General features: G+C 51.8%; 38 non-coding genes across 38 annotated transcripts; 30 read left to right on the top strand and 8 right to left on the bottom strand.

The window, feature by feature from the left end:
* Window positions 1–492: 492 nt before the first annotated feature.
* Window positions 493–564, bottom strand: Trnag-ucc (transfer RNA glycine (anticodon UCC)). The gene has a single exon. It is a non-coding gene; the product is annotated as a tRNA-Gly (tRNA).
* Window positions 565–895: 331 nt separating this feature from the next.
* Window positions 896–966, top strand: Trnag-gcc (transfer RNA glycine (anticodon GCC)). Its single transcript has one exon. It is a non-coding gene; the product is annotated as a tRNA-Gly (tRNA).
* Window positions 967–1259: 293 nt separating this feature from the next.
* Window positions 1260–1332, top strand: Trnam-cau (transfer RNA methionine (anticodon CAU)). Its single transcript has one exon. It is a non-coding gene; the product is annotated as a tRNA-Met (tRNA).
* Window positions 1333–1788: 456 nt separating this feature from the next.
* Trnae-uuc (transfer RNA glutamic acid (anticodon UUC)) lies at window positions 1789–1860 on the top strand. Its single transcript has one exon. It is a non-coding gene; the product is annotated as a tRNA-Glu (tRNA).
* A 257-nt stretch (window positions 1861–2117) lies between these two features.
* On the top strand, window positions 2118–2191 carry Trnai-aau (transfer RNA isoleucine (anticodon AAU)). Its single transcript has one exon. It is a non-coding gene; the product is annotated as a tRNA-Ile (tRNA).
* A 741-nt stretch (window positions 2192–2932) lies between these two features.
* Trnag-ucc (transfer RNA glycine (anticodon UCC)) lies at window positions 2933–3004 on the bottom strand. Its single transcript has one exon. It is a non-coding gene; the product is annotated as a tRNA-Gly (tRNA).
* Window positions 3005–3335: 331 nt separating this feature from the next.
* Window positions 3336–3406, top strand: Trnag-gcc (transfer RNA glycine (anticodon GCC)). The gene has a single exon. It is a non-coding gene; the product is annotated as a tRNA-Gly (tRNA).
* A 293-nt stretch (window positions 3407–3699) lies between these two features.
* On the top strand, window positions 3700–3772 carry Trnam-cau (transfer RNA methionine (anticodon CAU)). Its single transcript has one exon. It is a non-coding gene; the product is annotated as a tRNA-Met (tRNA).
* A 456-nt stretch (window positions 3773–4228) lies between these two features.
* On the top strand, window positions 4229–4300 carry Trnae-uuc (transfer RNA glutamic acid (anticodon UUC)). The gene has a single exon. It is a non-coding gene; the product is annotated as a tRNA-Glu (tRNA).
* A 257-nt stretch (window positions 4301–4557) lies between these two features.
* On the top strand, window positions 4558–4631 carry Trnai-aau (transfer RNA isoleucine (anticodon AAU)). Its single transcript has one exon. It is a non-coding gene; the product is annotated as a tRNA-Ile (tRNA).
* A 741-nt stretch (window positions 4632–5372) lies between these two features.
* Window positions 5373–5444, bottom strand: Trnag-ucc (transfer RNA glycine (anticodon UCC)). The gene has a single exon. It is a non-coding gene; the product is annotated as a tRNA-Gly (tRNA).
* Window positions 5445–5775: 331 nt separating this feature from the next.
* Trnag-gcc (transfer RNA glycine (anticodon GCC)) lies at window positions 5776–5846 on the top strand. The gene has a single exon. It is a non-coding gene; the product is annotated as a tRNA-Gly (tRNA).
* Window positions 5847–6139: 293 nt separating this feature from the next.
* Window positions 6140–6212, top strand: Trnam-cau (transfer RNA methionine (anticodon CAU)). Its single transcript has one exon. It is a non-coding gene; the product is annotated as a tRNA-Met (tRNA).
* A 456-nt stretch (window positions 6213–6668) lies between these two features.
* Window positions 6669–6740, top strand: Trnae-uuc (transfer RNA glutamic acid (anticodon UUC)). The gene has a single exon. It is a non-coding gene; the product is annotated as a tRNA-Glu (tRNA).
* A 257-nt stretch (window positions 6741–6997) lies between these two features.
* On the top strand, window positions 6998–7071 carry Trnai-aau (transfer RNA isoleucine (anticodon AAU)). Its single transcript has one exon. It is a non-coding gene; the product is annotated as a tRNA-Ile (tRNA).
* A 741-nt stretch (window positions 7072–7812) lies between these two features.
* Trnag-ucc (transfer RNA glycine (anticodon UCC)) lies at window positions 7813–7884 on the bottom strand. Its single transcript has one exon. It is a non-coding gene; the product is annotated as a tRNA-Gly (tRNA).
* A 331-nt stretch (window positions 7885–8215) lies between these two features.
* Trnag-gcc (transfer RNA glycine (anticodon GCC)) lies at window positions 8216–8286 on the top strand. The gene has a single exon. It is a non-coding gene; the product is annotated as a tRNA-Gly (tRNA).
* Window positions 8287–8579: 293 nt separating this feature from the next.
* On the top strand, window positions 8580–8652 carry Trnam-cau (transfer RNA methionine (anticodon CAU)). Its single transcript has one exon. It is a non-coding gene; the product is annotated as a tRNA-Met (tRNA).
* A 456-nt stretch (window positions 8653–9108) lies between these two features.
* On the top strand, window positions 9109–9180 carry Trnae-uuc (transfer RNA glutamic acid (anticodon UUC)). The gene has a single exon. It is a non-coding gene; the product is annotated as a tRNA-Glu (tRNA).
* Window positions 9181–9437: 257 nt separating this feature from the next.
* Trnai-aau (transfer RNA isoleucine (anticodon AAU)) lies at window positions 9438–9511 on the top strand. The gene has a single exon. It is a non-coding gene; the product is annotated as a tRNA-Ile (tRNA).
* A 741-nt stretch (window positions 9512–10252) lies between these two features.
* On the bottom strand, window positions 10253–10324 carry Trnag-ucc (transfer RNA glycine (anticodon UCC)). The gene has a single exon. It is a non-coding gene; the product is annotated as a tRNA-Gly (tRNA).
* A 331-nt stretch (window positions 10325–10655) lies between these two features.
* Trnag-gcc (transfer RNA glycine (anticodon GCC)) lies at window positions 10656–10726 on the top strand. Its single transcript has one exon. It is a non-coding gene; the product is annotated as a tRNA-Gly (tRNA).
* A 293-nt stretch (window positions 10727–11019) lies between these two features.
* Trnam-cau (transfer RNA methionine (anticodon CAU)) lies at window positions 11020–11092 on the top strand. Its single transcript has one exon. It is a non-coding gene; the product is annotated as a tRNA-Met (tRNA).
* Window positions 11093–11548: 456 nt separating this feature from the next.
* Window positions 11549–11620, top strand: Trnae-uuc (transfer RNA glutamic acid (anticodon UUC)). The gene has a single exon. It is a non-coding gene; the product is annotated as a tRNA-Glu (tRNA).
* A 257-nt stretch (window positions 11621–11877) lies between these two features.
* On the top strand, window positions 11878–11951 carry Trnai-aau (transfer RNA isoleucine (anticodon AAU)). The gene has a single exon. It is a non-coding gene; the product is annotated as a tRNA-Ile (tRNA).
* Window positions 11952–12692: 741 nt separating this feature from the next.
* Window positions 12693–12764, bottom strand: Trnag-ucc (transfer RNA glycine (anticodon UCC)). The gene has a single exon. It is a non-coding gene; the product is annotated as a tRNA-Gly (tRNA).
* Window positions 12765–13095: 331 nt separating this feature from the next.
* On the top strand, window positions 13096–13166 carry Trnag-gcc (transfer RNA glycine (anticodon GCC)). The gene has a single exon. It is a non-coding gene; the product is annotated as a tRNA-Gly (tRNA).
* Window positions 13167–13459: 293 nt separating this feature from the next.
* Window positions 13460–13532, top strand: Trnam-cau (transfer RNA methionine (anticodon CAU)). Its single transcript has one exon. It is a non-coding gene; the product is annotated as a tRNA-Met (tRNA).
* Window positions 13533–13988: 456 nt separating this feature from the next.
* Window positions 13989–14060, top strand: Trnae-uuc (transfer RNA glutamic acid (anticodon UUC)). Its single transcript has one exon. It is a non-coding gene; the product is annotated as a tRNA-Glu (tRNA).
* Window positions 14061–14317: 257 nt separating this feature from the next.
* Window positions 14318–14391, top strand: Trnai-aau (transfer RNA isoleucine (anticodon AAU)). Its single transcript has one exon. It is a non-coding gene; the product is annotated as a tRNA-Ile (tRNA).
* Window positions 14392–15132: 741 nt separating this feature from the next.
* On the bottom strand, window positions 15133–15204 carry Trnag-ucc (transfer RNA glycine (anticodon UCC)). Its single transcript has one exon. It is a non-coding gene; the product is annotated as a tRNA-Gly (tRNA).
* A 331-nt stretch (window positions 15205–15535) lies between these two features.
* Trnag-gcc (transfer RNA glycine (anticodon GCC)) lies at window positions 15536–15606 on the top strand. Its single transcript has one exon. It is a non-coding gene; the product is annotated as a tRNA-Gly (tRNA).
* A 293-nt stretch (window positions 15607–15899) lies between these two features.
* Trnam-cau (transfer RNA methionine (anticodon CAU)) lies at window positions 15900–15972 on the top strand. Its single transcript has one exon. It is a non-coding gene; the product is annotated as a tRNA-Met (tRNA).
* A 456-nt stretch (window positions 15973–16428) lies between these two features.
* Trnae-uuc (transfer RNA glutamic acid (anticodon UUC)) lies at window positions 16429–16500 on the top strand. Its single transcript has one exon. It is a non-coding gene; the product is annotated as a tRNA-Glu (tRNA).
* Window positions 16501–16757: 257 nt separating this feature from the next.
* Window positions 16758–16831, top strand: Trnai-aau (transfer RNA isoleucine (anticodon AAU)). The gene has a single exon. It is a non-coding gene; the product is annotated as a tRNA-Ile (tRNA).
* Window positions 16832–17572: 741 nt separating this feature from the next.
* Window positions 17573–17644, bottom strand: Trnag-ucc (transfer RNA glycine (anticodon UCC)). Its single transcript has one exon. It is a non-coding gene; the product is annotated as a tRNA-Gly (tRNA).
* A 331-nt stretch (window positions 17645–17975) lies between these two features.
* Window positions 17976–18046, top strand: Trnag-gcc (transfer RNA glycine (anticodon GCC)). Its single transcript has one exon. It is a non-coding gene; the product is annotated as a tRNA-Gly (tRNA).
* Window positions 18047–18339: 293 nt separating this feature from the next.
* On the top strand, window positions 18340–18412 carry Trnam-cau (transfer RNA methionine (anticodon CAU)). Its single transcript has one exon. It is a non-coding gene; the product is annotated as a tRNA-Met (tRNA).
* Window positions 18413–18607: the final 195 nt, after the last annotated feature.

Genomic DNA, 18607 nt, shown 5'->3' with positions numbered 1-18607 from the left:
TTCAATTCGTATTTCTCTTTTCTCGTCGGTTTCGGAGCTGCAGCGCTATTCGGTCTAGGGCACTGGCGCCACGTTTTGCCTCTCGGTATGCCAAGTCGCGCCGTGCGGCCACAGTGAAATGAAGGAGCGTGTTGTAAAATTTTCAACAAAGAAAAAAAGAAATGTGCTAGTAATAAAACTGAATTTGTCTGACAGAACATGTAAAATCACACAATGCACGATAACAGGCAGCAGGTCTTTACTTGAGGCGTAAGTAATGTTGTGCCCGCCTCGCCATACCTCTCTCAGTCGTTTCGCGTGCTTGTCCTTCTGATATAGGCCGATTGGAGAGCGTCAGCTCTCGCGTCAGCCGAGCAAAGTCGAGACAAGTCGAGACTCAAGCGGAATCGACGCACACAATATAGGGTGGCCTGCAGCCAGTAAGAGGAGGAAAGAAACATTAATTTAATGACGCGTGGCAAAAGTACTCATACGCAGAAGTAAAACGCAGGCTGCGGTGGCCGGGAATCGAACCCGGATCAACTGCTTGGAAGGCAACTATGCTGACCATTACACCACCACCGCACGGTTTTCTTGCGCGCACGCCGCGCTGTGTCTGCTTCCCGCCTGTCGGCGGCGGCTGAAGGAGGTCGCAGCAGCAGGCGCATTACGGGGTAGGCGAGCGCATCCAGACAGCGTCTCTACGCACATTTCGCGTCCTTTGGCAAGAGTCGTCGCGTGCGTGCGCCGCAACACTACTTAGACGATCGCGTTCGGGCGTCATTTTTAAGCAGTGCAGCGCAGGATTCAGCGTTTGTAGCATTCTCTCGAGAGGATGCCACGGCGCTGGACGGCAGTCCCACTTTCCCTTCAGACGTCTGCCGCGGAAAGCACAAGGAAGCTGCAAACTAGCTGAGCATCGGTGGTTCAGTGGTAGAATGCTCGCCTGCCACGCGGGCGGCCCGGGTTCGATTCCCGGCCGATGCATCATTTTGTTTTTTCCCCGATAGTGGAGCTGCGTGTCCTTCGCACTCGAAGTGCGTGGGCCACGAGAATGAACCGCGGGATTCCGTGTGGAAACAACCAAACACGCAGTGCGCACGTCTTCTCGTTTGGACTCCTGCGTGCTATTGTGCATACTGGCGTCGGCCTATCATCGCAAGTTGCCTGCAGCGCCGGGAATGCACGTGTAGTAACAGAAAAAATGAGCCAGCAAGTGCAGACTCTCTACCACTAGTATTTGCTACTTGCCGAGATACCAGAAGGTTTGGCCGTCACGTGCCTCGGTAGCGCAGTAGGCAGCGCGTAAGTCTCATAATCTTAAGGTCGTGAGTTCGATCCTCACCCGGGGCATTTAATTTACTTCCGTTCACAGCTAAATTGACGGCTCTGGGGTTGCGAAGGAGCAAAACAGCTTGTAGTTTGTTATCCATAAGGCTTCAACAACTCAGCGTGAAAATGCTTACTTCCCGTTATTACTACTTGCAGTTCTTTTGTGAAATTTTCAAGAAAAAATGTACTAGTAATAAAACTGAATTTCGTATGATATAACATGTAAAGTCACACAGTGTATGACCTGCTATATAATGACAGGCTGCAGGTCTTTACTTGCGAAATAAGTAAATAAATATTACTACTCACAGCTTTGCTTTTCCTCCTACCCCTGTAACAACGAGGCCAAAAGCAACGGACTGTGACTTTTGCCATGCGCGCCTCGGCATGGGAGAGCGAAAAGATGCTCGCAAACAGGGAAAGTGCGACACGGAAAGCCAGTGGAGGGGGTGTAAACCCCAAAAATAAGCGTGCGCGTCCGGTGTGGTCTAGTGGCTAGGATACCTGGCTTTCACCCAGGAGGCCCGGGTTCGATTCCCGGTACCGGAATGTAATTTTTTCGGAACAAATCACGACAAGTTTGGACCCTGCGAAATGCTGTTTCACGTCCTCCTCGCGTTATAGCTACTGGTTCATAAACGTGAGCTGAAAACAGTCGAGAGAAACGGGCACGCAATGAAATTACTACGAGCAGCGGAATAAAGGGAGAAGAGACCCTGGTCCACTGTTGGACTGCTACCATAGAAATGTTACCTGTAAATACGCAGAGCCACTCCCTCTAAGCGCTGGAAGACGGAGTGCACCGAGGCCCGTTAGCTCAGTTGGTTAGAGCGTCGTGCTAATAACGCGAAGGTCGTGGGTTCGATCCCCCCACGGGCCACTTCGATTTTACTACTTCAAAAAGGCAACGCCGATTTCCCCGGGCAAGTATGGTGACAAAGAAATCGTCACATTGTGTGGGAGCTGATAGGGGACCCGAAAGAGACTTGTCGGGACGCGCTAAAACACTTCACAGGTCACAGCACGCTGAACACACAGTTTGTCGTCCGATCACCGCTACTGCGCGACGCTGGGCGTTGTCAGTGCTTGGGCGGGTGACCGCCTGCGAACACAGGGCGCTGCCGACAGTTTCAATTCGTATTTCTCTTTTCTCGTCGGTTTCGGAGCTGCAGCGCTATTCGGTCTAGGGCACTGGCGCCACGTTTTGCCTCTCGGTATGCCAAGTCGCGCCGTGCGGCCACAGTGAAATGAAGGAGCGTGTTGTAAAATTTTCAACAAAGAAAAAAAGAAATGTGCTAGTAATAAAACTGAATTTGTCTGACAGAACATGTAAAATCACACAATGCACGATAACAGGCAGCAGGTCTTTACTTGAGGCGTAAGTAATGTTGTGCCCGCCTCGCCATACCTCTCTCAGTCGTTTCGCGTGCTTGTCCTTCTGATATAGGCCGATTGGAGAGCGTCAGCTCTCGCGTCAGCCGAGCAAAGTCGAGACAAGTCGAGACTCAAGCGGAATCGACGCACACAATATAGGGTGGCCTGCAGCCAGTAAGAGGAGGAAAGAAACATTAATTTAATGACGCGTGGCAAAAGTACTCATACGCAGAAGTAAAACGCAGGCTGCGGTGGCCGGGAATCGAACCCGGATCAACTGCTTGGAAGGCAACTATGCTGACCATTACACCACCACCGCACGGTTTTCTTGCGCGCACGCCGCGCTGTGTCTGCTTCCCGCCTGTCGGCGGCGGCTGAAGGAGGTCGCAGCAGCAGGCGCATTACGGGGTAGGCGAGCGCATCCAGACAGCGTCTCTACGCACATTTCGCGTCCTTTGGCAAGAGTCGTCGCGTGCGTGCGCCGCAACACTACTTAGACGATCGCGTTCGGGCGTCATTTTTAAGCAGTGCAGCGCAGGATTCAGCGTTTGTAGCATTCTCTCGAGAGGATGCCACGGCGCTGGACGGCAGTCCCACTTTCCCTTCAGACGTCTGCCGCGGAAAGCACAAGGAAGCTGCAAACTAGCTGAGCATCGGTGGTTCAGTGGTAGAATGCTCGCCTGCCACGCGGGCGGCCCGGGTTCGATTCCCGGCCGATGCATCATTTTGTTTTTTCCCCGATAGTGGAGCTGCGTGTCCTTCGCACTCGAAGTGCGTGGGCCACGAGAATGAACCGCGGGATTCCGTGTGGAAACAACCAAACACGCAGTGCGCACGTCTTCTCGTTTGGACTCCTGCGTGCTATTGTGCATACTGGCGTCGGCCTATCATCGCAAGTTGCCTGCAGCGCCGGGAATGCACGTGTAGTAACAGAAAAAATGAGCCAGCAAGTGCAGACTCTCTACCACTAGTATTTGCTACTTGCCGAGATACCAGAAGGTTTGGCCATCACGTGCCTCGGTAGCGCAGTAGGCAGCGCGTAAGTCTCATAATCTTAAGGTCGTGAGTTCGATCCTCACCCGGGGCATTTAATTTACTTCCGTTCACAGCTAAATTGACGGCTCTGGGGTTGCGAAGGAGCAAAACAGCTTGTAGTTTGTTATCCATAAGGCTTCAACAACTCAGCGTGAAAATGCTTACTTCCCGTTATTACTACTTGCAGTTCTTTTGTGAAATTTTCAAGAAAAAATGTACTAGTAATAAAACTGAATTTCGTATGATATAACATGTAAAGTCACACAGTGTATGACCTGCTATATAATGACAGGCTGCAGGTCTTTACTTGCGAAATAAGTAAATAAATATTACTACTCACAGCTTTGCTTTTCCTCCTACCCCTGTAACAACGAGGCCAAAAGCAACGGACTGTGACTTTTGCCATGCGCGCCTCGGCATGGGAGAGCGAAAAGATGCTCGCAAACAGGGAAAGTGCGACACGGAAAGCCAGTGGAGGGGGTGTAAACCCCAAAAACAAGCGTGCGCGTCCGGTGTGGTCTAGTGGCTAGGATACCTGGCTTTCACCCAGGAGGCCCGGGTTCGATTCCCGGTACCAGAATGTAATTTTTTCGGAACAAATCACGACAAGTTTGGACCCTGCGAAATGCTGTTTCACGTCCTCCTCGCGTTATAGCTACTGGTTCATAAACGTGAGCTGAAAACAGTCGAGAGAAACGGGCACGCAATGAAATTACTACGAGCAGCGGAATAAAGGGAGAAGAGACCCTGGTCCACTGTTGGACTGCTACCATAGAAATGTTACCTGTAAATACGCAGAGCCACTCCCTCTAAGCGCTGGAAGACGGAGTGCACCGAGGCCCGTTAGCTCAGTTGGTTAGAGCGTCGTGCTAATAACGCGAAGGTCGTGGGTTCGATCCCCCCACGGGCCACTTCGATTTTACTACTTCAAAAAGGCAACGCCGATTTCCCCGGGCAAGTATGGTGACAAAGAAATCGTCACATTGTGTGGGAGCTGATAGGGGACCCGAAAGAGACTTGTCGGGACGCGCTAAAACACTTCACAGGTCACAGCACGCTGAACACACAGTTTGTCGTCCGATCACCGCTACTGCGCGACGCTGGGCGTTGTCAGTGCTTGGGCGGGTGACCGCCTGCGAACACAGGGCGCTGCCGACAGTTTCAATTCGTATTTCTCTTTTCTCGTCGGTTTCGGAGCTGCAGCGCTATTCGGTCTAGGGCACTGGCGCCACGTTTTGCCTCTCGGTATGCCAAGTCGCGCCGTGCGGCCACAGTGAAATGAAGGAGCGTGTTGTAAAATTTTCAACAAAGAAAAAAAGAAATGTGCTAGTAATAAAACTGAATTTGTCTGACAGAACATGTAAAATCACACAATGCACGATAACAGGCAGCAGGTCTTTACTTGAGGCGTAAGTAATGTTGTGCCCGCCTCGCCATACCTCTCTCAGTCGTTTCGCGTGCTTGTCCTTCTGATATAGGCCGATTGGAGAGCGTCAGCTCTCGCGTCAGCCGAGCAAAGTCGAGACAAGTCGAGACTCAAGCGGAATCGACGCACACAATATAGGGTGGCCTGCAGCCAGTAAGAGGAGGAAAGAAACATTAATTTAATGACGCGTGGCAAAAGTACTCATACGCAGAAGTAAAACTCAGGCTGCGGTGGCCGGGAATCGAACCCGGATCAACTGCTTGGAAGGCAACTATGCTGACCATTACACCACCACCGCACGGTTTTCTTGCGCGCACGCCGCGCTGTGTCTGCTTCCCGCCTGTCGGCGGCGGCTGAAGGTGGTCGCAGCAGCAGGCGCATTACGGGGTAGGCGAGCGCATCCAGACAGCGTCTCTACGCACATTTCGCGTCCTTTGGCAAGAGTCGTCACGTGTGTGCGCCGCAACACTACTTAGACGATCGCGTTCGGGCGTCATTTTTAAGCAGTGCAGCGCAGGATTCAGCGTTTGTAGCATTCTCTCGAGAGGATGCCACGGCGCTGGACGGCAGTCCCACTTTCCCTTCAGACGTCTGCCGCGGAAAGCACAAGGAAGCTGCAAACTAGCTGAGCATCGGTGGTTCAGTGGTAGAATGCTCGCCTGCCACGCGGGCGGCCCGGGTTCGATTCCCGGCCGATGCATCATTTTGTTTTTTCCCCGATAGTGGAGCTGCGTGTCCTTCGCACTCGAAGTGCGTGGGCCACGAGAATGAACCGCGGGATTCCGTGTGGAAACAACCAAACACGCAGCGCGCACGTCTTCTCGTTTGGACTCCTGCGTGCTATTGTGCATACTGGCGTCGGCCTATCATCGCAAGTTGCCTGCAGCGCCGGGAATGCACGTGTAGTAACAGAAAAAATGAGCCAGCAAGTGCAGACTCTCTACCACTAGTATTTGCTACTTGCCGAGATACCAGAAGGTTTGGCCATCACGTGCCTCGGTAGCGCAGTAGGCAGCGCGTAAGTCTCATAATCTTAAGGTCGTGAGTTCGATCCTCACCCGGGGCATTTAATTTACTTCCGTTCACAGCTAAATTGACGGCTCTGGGGTTGCGAAGGAGCAAAACAGCTTGTAGTTTGTTATCCATAAGGCTTCAACAACTCAGCGTGAAAATGCTTACTTCCCGTTATTACTACTTGCAGTTCTTTTGTGAAATTTTCAAGAAAAAATGTACTAGTAATAAAACTGAATTTCGTATGATATAACATGTAAAGTCACACAGTGTATGACCTGCTATATAATGACAGGCTGCAGGTCTTTACTTGCGAAATAAGTAAATAAATATTACTACTCACAGCTTTGCTTTTCCTCCTACCCCTGTAACAACGAGGCCAAAAGCAACGGACTGTGACTTTTGCCATGCGCGCCTCGGCATGGGAGAGCGAAAAGATGCTCGCAAACAGGGAAAGTGCGACAAGAAAAGCCAGTGGAGGGGGTGTAAACCCCAAAAACAAGCGTGCGCGTCCGGTGTGGTCTAGTGGCTAGGATACCTGGCTTTCACCCAGGAGGCCCGGGTTCGATTCCCGGTACCGGAATGTAATTTTTTCGGAACAAATCACGACAAGTTTGGACCCTGCGAAATGCTGTTTCACGTCCTCCTCGCGTTATAGCTACTGGTTCATAAACGTGAGCTGAAAACAGTCGAGAGAAACGGGCACGCAATGAAATTACTACAAGCAGCGGAATAAAGGGAGAAGAGACCCTGGTCCACTGTTGGACTGCTACCATAGAAATGTTACCTGTAAATACGCAGAGCCACTCCCTCTAAGCGCTGGAAGACGGAGTGCACCGAGGCCCGTTAGCTCAGTTGGTTAGAGCGTCGTGCTAATAACGCGAAGGTCGTGGGTTCGATCCCCCCACGGGCCACTTCGATTTTACTACTTCAAAAAGGCAACGCCGATTTCCCCGGGCAAGTATGGTGACAAAGAAATCGTCACATTGTGTGGGAGCTGATAGGGGACCCGAAAGAGACTTGTCGGGACGCGCTAAAACACTTCACAGGTCACAGCACGCTGAACACACAGTTTGTCGTCCGATCACCGCTACTGCGCGACGCTGGGCGTTGTCAGTGCTTGGGCGGGTGACCGCCTGCGAACACAGGGCGCTGCCGACAGTTTCAATTCGTATTTCTCTTTTCTCGTCGGTTTCGGAGCTGCAGCGCTATTCGGTCTAGGGCACTGGCGCCACGTTTTGCCTCTCGGTATGCCAAGTCGCGCCGTGCGGCCACAGTGAAATGAAGGAGCGTGTTGTAAAATTTTCAACAAAGAAAAAAAGAAATGTGCTAGTAATAAAACTGAATTTGTCTGACAGAACATGTAAAATCACACAATGCACGATAACAGGCAGCAGGTCTTTACTTGAGGCGTAAGTAATGTTGTGCCCGCCTCGCCATACCTCTCTCAGTCGTTTCGCGTGCTTGTCCTTCTGATATAGGCCGATTGGAGAGCGTCAGCTCTCGCGTCAGCCGAGCAAAGTCGAGACAAGTCGAGACTCAAGCGGAATCGACGCACACAATATAGGGTGGCCTGCAGCCAGTAAGAGGAGGAAAGAAACATTAATTTAATGACGCGTGGCAAAAGTACTCATACGCAGAAGTAAAACTCAGGCTGCGGTGGCCGGGAATCGAACCCGGATCAACTGCTTGGAAGGCAACTATGCTGACCATTACACCACCACCGCACGGTTTTCTTGCGCGCACGCCGCGCTGTGTCTGCTTCCCGCCTGTCGGCGGCGGCTGAAGGTGGTCGCAGCAGCAGGCGCATTACGGGGTAGGCGAGCGCATCCAGACAGCGTCTCTACGCACATTTCGCGTCCTTTGGCAAGAGTCGTCACGTGTGTGCGCCGCAACACTACTTAGACGATCGCGTTCGGGCGTCATTTTTAAGCAGTGCAGCGCAGGATTCAGCGTTTGTAGCATTCTCTCGAGAGGATGCCACGGCGCTGGACGGCAGTCCCACTTTCCCTTCAGACGTCTGCCGCGGAAAGCACAAGGAAGCTGCAAACTAGCTGAGCATCGGTGGTTCAGTGGTAGAATGCTCGCCTGCCACGCGGGCGGCCCGGGTTCGATTCCCGGCCGATGCATCATTTTGTTTTTTCCCCGATAGTGGAGCTGCGTGTCCTTCGCACTCGAAGTGCGTGGGCCACGAGAATGAACCGCGGGATTCCGTGTGGAAACAACCAAACACGCAGCGCGCACGTCTTCTCGTTTGGACTCCTGCGTGCTATTGTGCATACTGGCGTCGGCCTATCATCGCAAGTTGCCTGCAGCGCCGGGAATGCACGTGTAGTAACAGAAAAAATGAGCCAGCAAGTGCAGACTCTCTACCACTAGTATTTGCTACTTGCCGAGATACCAGAAGGTTTGGCCATCACGTGCCTCGGTAGCGCAGTAGGCAGCGCGTAAGTCTCATAATCTTAAGGTCGTGAGTTCGATCCTCACCCGGGGCATTTAATTTACTTCCGTTCACAGCTAAATTGACGGCTCTGGGGTTGCGAAGGAGCAAAACAGCTTGTAGTTTGTTATCCATAAGGCTTCAACAACTCAGCGTGAAAATGCTTACTTCCCGTTATTACTACTTGCAGTTCTTTTGTGAAATTTTCAAGAAAAAATGTACTAGTAATAAAACTGAATTTCGTATGATATAACATGTAAAGTCACACAGTGTATGACCTGCTATATAATGACAGGCTGCAGGTCTTTACTTGCGAAATAAGTAAATAAATATTACTACTCACAGCTTTGCTTTTCCTCCTACCCCTGTAACAACGAGGCCAAAAGCAACGGACTGTGACTTTTGCCATGCGCGCCTCGGCATGGGAGAGCGAAAAGATGCTCGCAAACAGGGAAAGTGCGACAAGAAAAGCCAGTGGAGGGGGTGTAAACCCCAAAAACAAGCGTGCGCGTCCGGTGTGGTCTAGTGGCTAGGATACCTGGCTTTCACCCAGGAGGCCCGGGTTCGATTCCCGGTACCGGAATGTAATTTTTTCGGAACAAATCACGACAAGTTTGGACCCTGCGAAATGCTGTTTCACGTCCTCCTCGCGTTATAGCTACTGGTTCATAAACGTGAGCTGAAAACAGTCGAGAGAAACGGGCACGCAATGAAATTACTACAAGCAGCGGAATAAAGGGAGAAGAGACCCTGGTCCACTGTTGGACTGCTACCATAGAAATGTTACCTGTAAATACGCAGAGCCACTCCCTCTAAGCGCTGGAAGACGGAGTGCACCGAGGCCCGTTAGCTCAGTTGGTTAGAGCGTCGTGCTAATAACGCGAAGGTCGTGGGTTCGATCCCCCCACGGGCCACTTCGATTTTACTACTTCAAAAAGGCAACGCCGATTTCCCCGGGCAAGTATGGTGACAAAGAAATCGTCACATTGTGTGGGAGCTGATAGGGGACCCGAAAGAGACTTGTCGGGACGCGCTAAAACACTTCACAGGTCACAGCACGCTGAACACACAGTTTGTCGTCCGATCACCGCTACTGCGCGACGCTGGGCGTTGTCAGTGCTTGGGCGGGTGACCGCCTGCGAACACAGGGCGCTGCCGACAGTTTCAATTCGTATTTCTCTTTTCTCGTCGGTTTCGGAGCTGCAGCGCTATTCGGTCTAGGGCACTGGCGCCACGTTTTGCCTCTCGGTATGCCAAGTCGCGCCGTGCGGCCACAGTGAAATGAAGGAGCGTGTTGTAAAATTTTCAACAAAGAAAAAAAGAAATGTGCTAGTAATAAAACTGAATTTGTCTGACAGAACATGTAAAATCACACAATGCACGATAACAGGCAGCAGGTCTTTACTTGAGGCGTAAGTAATGTTGTGCCCGCCTCGCCATACCTCTCTCAGTCGTTTCGCGTGCTTGTCCTTCTGATATAGGCCGATTGGAGAGCGTCAGCTCTCGCGTCAGCCGAGCAAAGTCGAGACAAGTCGAGACTCAAGCGGAATCGACGCACACAATATAGGGTGGCCTGCAGCCAGTAAGAGGAGGAAAGAAACATTAATTTAATGACGCGTGGCAAAAGTACTCATACGCAGAAGTAAAACTCAGGCTGCGGTGGCCGGGAATCGAACCCGGATCAACTGCTTGGAAGGCAACTATGCTGACCATTACACCACCACCGCACGGTTTTCTTGCGCGCACGCCGCGCTGTGTCTGCTTCCCGCCTGTCGGCGGCGGCTGAAGGTGGTCGCAGCAGCAGGCGCATTACGGGGTAGGCGAGCGCATCCAGACAGCGTCTCTACGCACATTTCGCGTCCTTTGGCAAGAGTCGTCACGTGTGTGCGCCGCAACACTACTTAGACGATCGCGTTCGGGCGTCATTTTTAAGCAGTGCAGCGCAGGATTCAGCGTTTGTAGCATTCTCTCGAGAGGATGCCACGGCGCTGGACGGCAGTCCCACTTTCCCTTCAGACGTCTGCCGCGGAAAGCACAAGGAAGCTGCAAACCAGCTGAGCATCGGTGGTTCAGTGGTAGAATGCTCGCCTGCCACGCGGGCGGCCTGGGTTCGATTCCCGGCCGATGCATCATTTTGTTTTTTCCCCGATAGTGGAGCTGCGTGTCCTTCGCACTCGAAGTGCGTGGGCCACGAGAATGAACCGCGGGATTCCGTGTGGAAACAACCAAACACGCAGCGCGCACGTCTTCTCGTTTGGACTCCTGCGTGCTATTGTGCATACTGGCGTCGGCCTATCATCGCAAGTTGCCTGCAGCGCCGGGAATGCACGTGTAGTAACAGAAAAAATGAGCCAGCAAGTGCAGACTCTCTACCACTAGTATTTGCTACTTGCCGAGATACCAGAAGGTTTGGCCATCACGTGCCTCGGTAGCGCAGTAGGCAGCGCGTAAGTCTCATAATCTTAAGGTCGTGAGTTCGATCCTCACCCGGGGCATTTAATTTACTTCCGTTCACAGCTAAATTGACGGCTCTGGGGTTGCGAAGGAGCAAAACAGCTTGTAGTTTGTTATCCATAAGGCTTCAACAACTCAGCGTGAAAATGCTTACTTCCCGTTATTACTACTTGCAGTTCTTTTGTGAAATTTTCAAGAAAAAATGTACTAGTAATAAAACTGAATTTCGTATGATATAACATGTAAAGTCACACAGTGTATGACCTGCTATATAATGACAGGCTGCAGGTCTTTACTTGCGAAATAAGTAAATAAATATTACTACTCACAGCTTTGCTTTTCCTCCTACCCCTGTAACAACGAGGCCAAAAGCAACGGACTGTGACTTTTGCCATGCGCGCCTCGGCATGGGAGAGCGAAAAGATGCTCGCAAACAGGGAAAGTGCGACAAGAAAAGCCAGTGGAGGGGGTGTAAACCCCAAAAACAAGCGTGCGCGTCCGGTGTGGTCTAGTGGCTAGGATACCTGGCTTTCACCCAGGAGGCCCGGGTTCGATTCCCGGTACCGGAATGTAATTTTTTCGGAACAAATCACGACAAGTTTGGACCCTGCGAAATGCTGTTTCACGTCCTCCTCGCGTTATAGCTACTGGTTCATAAACGTGAGCTGAAAACAGTCGAGAGAAACGGGCACGCAATGAAATTACTACAAGCAGCGGAATAAAGGGAGAAGAGACCCTGGTCCACTGTTGGACTGCTACCATAGAAATGTTACCTGTAAATACGCAGAGCCACTCCCTCTAAGCGCTGGAAGACGGAGTGCACCGAGGCCCGTTAGCTCAGTTGGTTAGAGCGTCGTGCTAATAACGCGAAGGTCGTGGGTTCGATCCCCCCACGGGCCACTTCGATTTTACTACTTCAAAAAGGCAACGCCGATTTCCCCGGGCAAGTATGGTGACAAAGAAATCGTCACATTGTGTGGGAGCTGATAGGGGACCCGAAAGAGACTTGTCGGGACGCGCTAAAACACTTCACAGGTCACAGCACGCTGAACACACAGTTTGTCGTCCGATCACCGCTACTGCGCGACGCTGGGCGTTGTCAGTGCTTGGGCGGGTGACCGCCTGCGAACACAGGGCGCTGCCGACAGTTTCAATTCGTATTTCTCTTTTCTCGTCGGTTTCGGAGCTGCAGCGCTATTCGGTCTAGGGCACTGGCGCCACGTTTTGCCTCTCGGTATGCCAAGTCGCGCCGTGCGGCCACAGTGAAATGAAGGAGCGTGTTGTAAAATTTTCAACAAAGAAAAAAAGAAATGTGCTAGTAATAAAACTGAATTTGTCTGACAGAACATGTAAAATCACACAATGCACGATAACAGGCAGCAGGTCTTTACTTGAGGCGTAAGTAATGTTGTGCCCGCCTCGCCATACCTCTCTCAGTCGTTTCGCGTGCTTGTCCTTCTGATATAGGCCGATTGGAGAGCGTCAGCTCTCGCGTCAGCCGAGCAAAGTCGAGACAAGTCGAGACTCAAGCGGAATCGACGCACACAATATAGGGTGGCCTGCAGCCAGTAAGAGGAGGAAAGAAACATTAATTTAATGACGCGTGGCAAAAGTACTCATACGCAGAAGTAAAACGCAGGCTGCGGTGGCCGGGAATCGAACCCGGATCAACTGCTTGGAAGGCAACTATGCTGACCATTACACCACCACCGCACGGTTTTCTTGCGCGCACGCCGCGCTGTGTCTGCTTCCCGCCTGTCGGCGGCGGCTGAAGGTGGTCGCAGCAGCAGGCGCATTACGGGGTAGGCGAGCGCATCCAGACAGCGTCTCTACGCACATTTCGCGTCCTTTGGCAAGAGTCGTCACGTGTGTGCGCCGCAACACTACTTAGACGATCGCGTTCGGGCGTCATTTTTAAGCAGTGCAGCGCAGGATTCAGCGTTTGTAGCATTCTCTCGAGAGGATGCCACGGCGCTGGACGGCAGTCCCACTTTCCCTTCAGACGTCTGCCGCGGAAAGCACAAGGAAGCTGCAAACTAGCTGAGCATCGGTGGTTCAGTGGTAGAATGCTCGCCTGCCACGCGGGCGGCCCGGGTTCGATTCCCGGCCGATGCATCATTTTGTTTTTTCCCCGATAGTGGAGCTGCGTGTCCTTCGCACTCGAAGTGCGTGGGCCACGAGAATGAACCGCGGGAGTCCGTGTGGAAACAACCAAACACGCAGCGCGCACGTCTTCTCGTTTGGACTCCTGCGTGCTATTGTGCATACTGGCGTCGGCCTATCATCGCAAGTTGCCTGCAGCGCCGGGAATGCACGTGTAGTAACAGAAAAAATGAGCCAGCAAGTGCAGACTCTCTACCACTAGTATTTGCTACTTGCCGAGATACCAGAAGGTTTGGCCATCACGTGCCTCGGTAGCGCAGTAGGCAGCGCGTAAGTCTCATAATCTTAAGGTCGTGAGTTCGATCCTCACCCGGGGCATTTAATTTACTTCCGTTCACAGCTAAATTGACGGCTCTGGGGTTGCGAAGGAGCAAAACAGCTTGTAGTTTGTTATCCATAAGGCTTCAACAACTCAGCGTGAAAATGCTTACTTCCCGTTATTACTACTTGCAGTTCTTTTGTGAAATTTTCAAGAAAAAATGTACTAGTAATAAAACTGAATTTCGTATGATATAACATGTAAAGTCACACAGTGTATGACCTGCTATATAATGACAGGCTGCAGGTCTTTACTTGCGAAATAAGTAAATAAATATTACTACTCACAGCTTTGCTTTTCCTCCTACCCCTGTAACAACGAGGCCAAAAGCAACGGACTGTGACTTTTGCCATGCGCGCCTCGGCATGGGAGAGCGAAAAGATGCTCGCAAACAGGGAAAGTGCGACAAGAAAAGCCAGTGGAGGGGGTGTAAACCCCAAAAACAAGCGTGCGCGTCCGGTGTGGTCTAGTGGCTAGGATACCTGGCTTTCACCCAGGAGGCCCGGGTTCGATTCCCGGTACCGGAATGTAATTTTTTCGGAACAAATCACGACAAGTTTGGACCCTGCGAAATGCTGTTTCACGTCCTCCTCGCGTTATAGCTACTGGTTCATAAACGTGAGCTGAAAACAGTCGAGAGAAACGGGCACGCAATGAAATTACTACAAGCAGCGGAATAAAGGGAGAAGAGACCCTGGTCCACTGTTGGACTGCTACCATAGAAATGTTACCTGTAAATACGCAGAGCCACTCCCTCTAAGCGCTGGAAGACGGAGTGCACCGAGGCCCGTTAGCTCAGTTGGTTAGAGCGTCGTGCTAATAACGCGAAGGTCGTGGGTTCGATCCCCCCACGGGCCACTTCGATTTTACTACTTCAAAAAGGCAACGCCGATTTCCCCGGGCAAGTATGGTGACAAAGAAATCGTCACATTGTGTGGGAGCTGATAGGGGACCCGAAAGAGACTTGTCGGGACGCGCTAAAACACTTCACAGGTCACAGCACGCTGAACACACAGTTTGTCGTCCGATCACCGCTACTGCGCGACGCTGGGCGTTGTCAGTGCTTGGGCGGGTGACCGCCTGCGAACACAGGGCGCTGCCGACAGTTTCAATTCGTATTTCTCTTTTCTCGTCGGTTTCGGAGCTGCAGCGCTATTCGGTCTAGGGCACTGGCGCCACGTTTTGCCTCTCGGTATGCCAAGTCGCGCCGTGCGGCCACAGTGAAATGAAGGAGCGTGTTGTAAAATTTTCAACAAAGAAAAAAAGAAATGTGCTAGTAATAAAACTGAATTTGTCTGACAGAACATGTAAAATCACACAATGCACGATAACAGGCAGCAGGTCTTTACTTGAGGCGTAAGTAATGTTGTGCCCGCCTCGCCATACCTCTCTCAGTCGTTTCGCGTGCTTGTCCTTCTGATATAGGCCGATTGGAGAGCGTCAGCTCTCGCGTCAGCCGAGCAAAGTCGAGACAAGTCGAGACTCAAGCGGAATCGACGCACACAATATAGGGTGGCCTGCAGCCAGTAAGAGGAGGAAAGAAACATTAATTTAATGACGCGTGGCAAAAGTACTCATACGCAGAAGTAAAACGCAGGCTGCGGTGGCCGGGAATCGAACCCGGATCAACTGCTTGGAAGGCAACTATGCTGACCATTACACCACCACCGCACGGTTTTCTTGCGCGCACGCCGCGCTGTGTCTGCTTCCCGCCTGTCGGCGGCGGCTGAAGGAGGTCGCAGCAGCAGGCGCATTACGGGGTAGGCGAGCGCATCCAGACAGCGTCTCTACGCACATTTCGCGTCCTTTGGCAAGAGTCGTCGCGTGCGTGCGCCGCAACACTACTTAGACGATCGCGTTCGGGCGTCATTTTTAAGCAGTGCAGCGCAGGATTCAGCGTTTGTAGCATTCTCTCGAGAGGATGCCACGGCGCTGGACGGCAGTCCCACTTTCCCTTCAGACGTCTGCCGCGGAAAGCACAAGGAAGCTGCAAACTAGCTGAGCATCGGTGGTTCAGTGGTAGAATGCTCGCCTGCCACGCGGGCGGCCCGGGTTCGATTCCCGGCCGATGCATCATTTTGTTTTTTCCCCGATAGTGGAGCTGCGTGTCCTTCGCACTCGAAGTGCGTGGGCCACGAGAATGAACCGCGGGATTCCGTGTGGAAACAACCAAACACGCAGTGCGCACGTCTTCTCGTTTGGACTCCTGCGTGCTATTGTGCATACTGGCGTCGGCCTATCATCGCAAGTTGCCTGCAGCGCCGGGAATGCACGTGTAGTAACAGAAAAAATGAGCCAGCAAGTGCAGACTCTCTACCACTAGTATTTGCTACTTGCCGAGATACCAGAAGGTTTGGCCATCACGTGCCTCGGTAGCGCAGTAGGCAGCGCGTAAGTCTCATAATCTTAAGGTCGTGAGTTCGATCCTCACCCGGGGCATTTAATTTACTTCCGTTCACAGCTAAATTGACGGCTCTGGGGTTGCGAAGGAGCAAAACAGCTTGTAGTTTGTTATCCATAAGGCTTCAACAACTCAGCGTGAAAATGCTTACTTCCCGTTATTACTACTTGCAGTTCTTTTGTGAAATTTTCAAGAAAAAATGTACTAGTAATAAAACTGAATTTCGTATGATATAACATGTAAAGTCACACAGTGTATGACCTGCTATATAATGACAGGCTGCAGGTCTTTACTTGCGAAATAAGTAAATAAATATTACTACTCACAGCTTTGCTTTTCCTCCTACCCCTGTAACAACGAGGCCAAAAGCAACGGACTGTGACTTTTGCCATGCGCGCCTCGGCATGGGAGAGCGAAAAGATGCTCGCAAACAGGGAAAGTGCGACACGGAAAGCCAGTGGAGGGGGTGTAAACCCCAAAAACAAGCGTGCGCGTCCGGTGTGGTCTAGTGGCTAGGATACCTGGCTTTCACCCAGGAGGCCCGGGTTCGATTCCCGGTACCGGAATGTAATTTTTTCGGAACAAATCACGACAAGTTTGGACCCTGCGAAATGCTGTTTCACGTCCTCCTCGCGTTATAGCTACTGGTTCATAAACGTGAGCTGAAAACAGTCGAGAGAAACGGGCACGCAATGAAATTACTACGAGCAGCGGAATAAAGGGAGAAGAGACCCTGGTCCACTGTTGGACTGCTACCATAGAAATGTTACCTGTAAATACGCAGAGCCACTCCCTCTAAGCGCTGGAAGACGGAGTGCACCGAGGCCCGTTAGCTCAGTTGGTTAGAGCGTCGTGCTAATAACGCGAAGGTCGTGGGTTCGATCCCCCCACGGGCCACTTCGATTTTACTACTTCAAAAAGGCAACGCCGATTTCCCCGGGCAAGTATGGTGACAAAGAAATCGTCACATTGTGTGGGAGCTGATAGGGGACCCGAAAGAGACTTGTCGGGACGCGCTAAAACACTTCACAGGTCACAGCACGCTGAACACACAGTTTGTCGTCCGATCACCGCTACTGCGCGACGCTGGGCGTTGTCAGTGCTTGGGCGGGTGACCGCCTGCGAACACAGGGCGCTGCCGACAGTTTCAATTCGTATTTCTCTTTTCTCGTCGGTTTCGGAGCTGCAGCGCTATTCGGTCTAGGGCACTGGCGCCACGTTTTGCCTCTCGGTATGCCAAGTCGCGCCGTGCGGCCACAGTGAAATGAAGGAGCGTGTTGTAAAATTTTCAACAAAGAAAAAAAGAAATGTGCTAGTAATAAAACTGAATTTGTCTGACAGAACATGTAAAATCACACAATGCACGATAACAGGCAGCAGGTCTTTACTTGAGGCGTAAGTAATGTTGTGCCCGCCTCGCCATACCTCTCTCAGTCGTTTCGCGTGCTTGTCCTTCTGATATAGGCCGATTGGAGAGCGTCAGCTCTCGCGTCAGCCGAGCAAAGTCGAGACAAGTCGAGACTCAAGCGGAATCGACGCACACAATATAGGGTGGCCTGCAGCCAGTAAGAGGAGGAAAGAAACATTAATTTAATGACGCGTGGCAAAAGTACTCATACGCAGAAGTAAAACTCAGGCTGCGGTGGCCGGGAATCGAACCCGGATCAACTGCTTGGAAGGCAACTATGCTGACCATTACACCACCACCGCACGGTTTTCTTGCGCGCACGCCGCGCTGTGTCTGCTTCCCGCCTGTCGGCGGCGGCTGAAGGTGGTCGCAGCAGCAGGCGCATTACGGGGTAGGCGAGCGCATCCAGACAGCGTCTCTACGCACATTTCGCGTCCTTTGGCAAGAGTCGTCACGTGTGTGCGCCGCAACACTACTTAGACGATCGCGTTCGGGCGTCATTTTTAAGCAGTGCAGCGCAGGATTCAGCGTTTGTAGCATTCTCTCGAGAGGATGCCACGGCGCTGGACGGCAGTCCCACTTTCCCTTCAGACGTCTGCCGCGGAAAGCACAAGGAAGCTGCAAACTAGCTGAGCATCGGTGGTTCAGTGGTAGAATGCTCGCCTGCCACGCGGGCGGCCCGGGTTCGATTCCCGGCCGATGCATCATTTTGTTTTTTCCCCGATAGTGGAGCTGCGTGTCCTTCGCACTCGAAGTGCGTGGGCCACGAGAATGAACCGCGGGATTCCGTGTGGAAACAACCAAACACGCAGCGCGCACGTCTTCTCGTTTGGACTCCTGCGTGCTATTGTGCATACTGGCGTCGGCCTATCATCGCAAGTTGCCTGCAGCGCCGGGAATGCACGTGTAGTAACAGAAAAAATGAGCCAGCAAGTGCAGACTCTCTACCACTAGTATTTGCTACTTGCCGAGATACCAGAAGGTTTGGCCATCACGTGCCTCGGTAGCGCAGTAGGCAGCGCGTAAGTCTCATAATCTTAAGGTCGTGAGTTCGATCCTCACCCGGGGCATTTAATTTACTTCCGTTCACAGCTAAATTGACGGCTCTGGGGTTGCGAAGGAGCAAAACAGCTTGTAGTTTGTTATCCATAAGGCTTCAACAACTCAGCGTGAAAATGCTTACTTCCCGTTATTACTACTTGCAGTTCTTTTGTGAAATTTTCAAGAAAAAATGTACTAGTAATAAAACTGAATTTCGTATGATA

Source organism: Schistocerca gregaria, chromosome 2 (genome assembly GCF_023897955.1).
Source record: "Schistocerca gregaria isolate iqSchGreg1 chromosome 2, iqSchGreg1.2, whole genome shotgun sequence".
Lineage (NCBI taxonomy): Eukaryota > Metazoa > Arthropoda > Insecta > Orthoptera > Acrididae > Schistocerca > Schistocerca gregaria.
The sequence above is the reverse complement of the archived record's forward strand: the minus strand, read 5'-3'. Positions and strand labels throughout refer to the sequence as shown.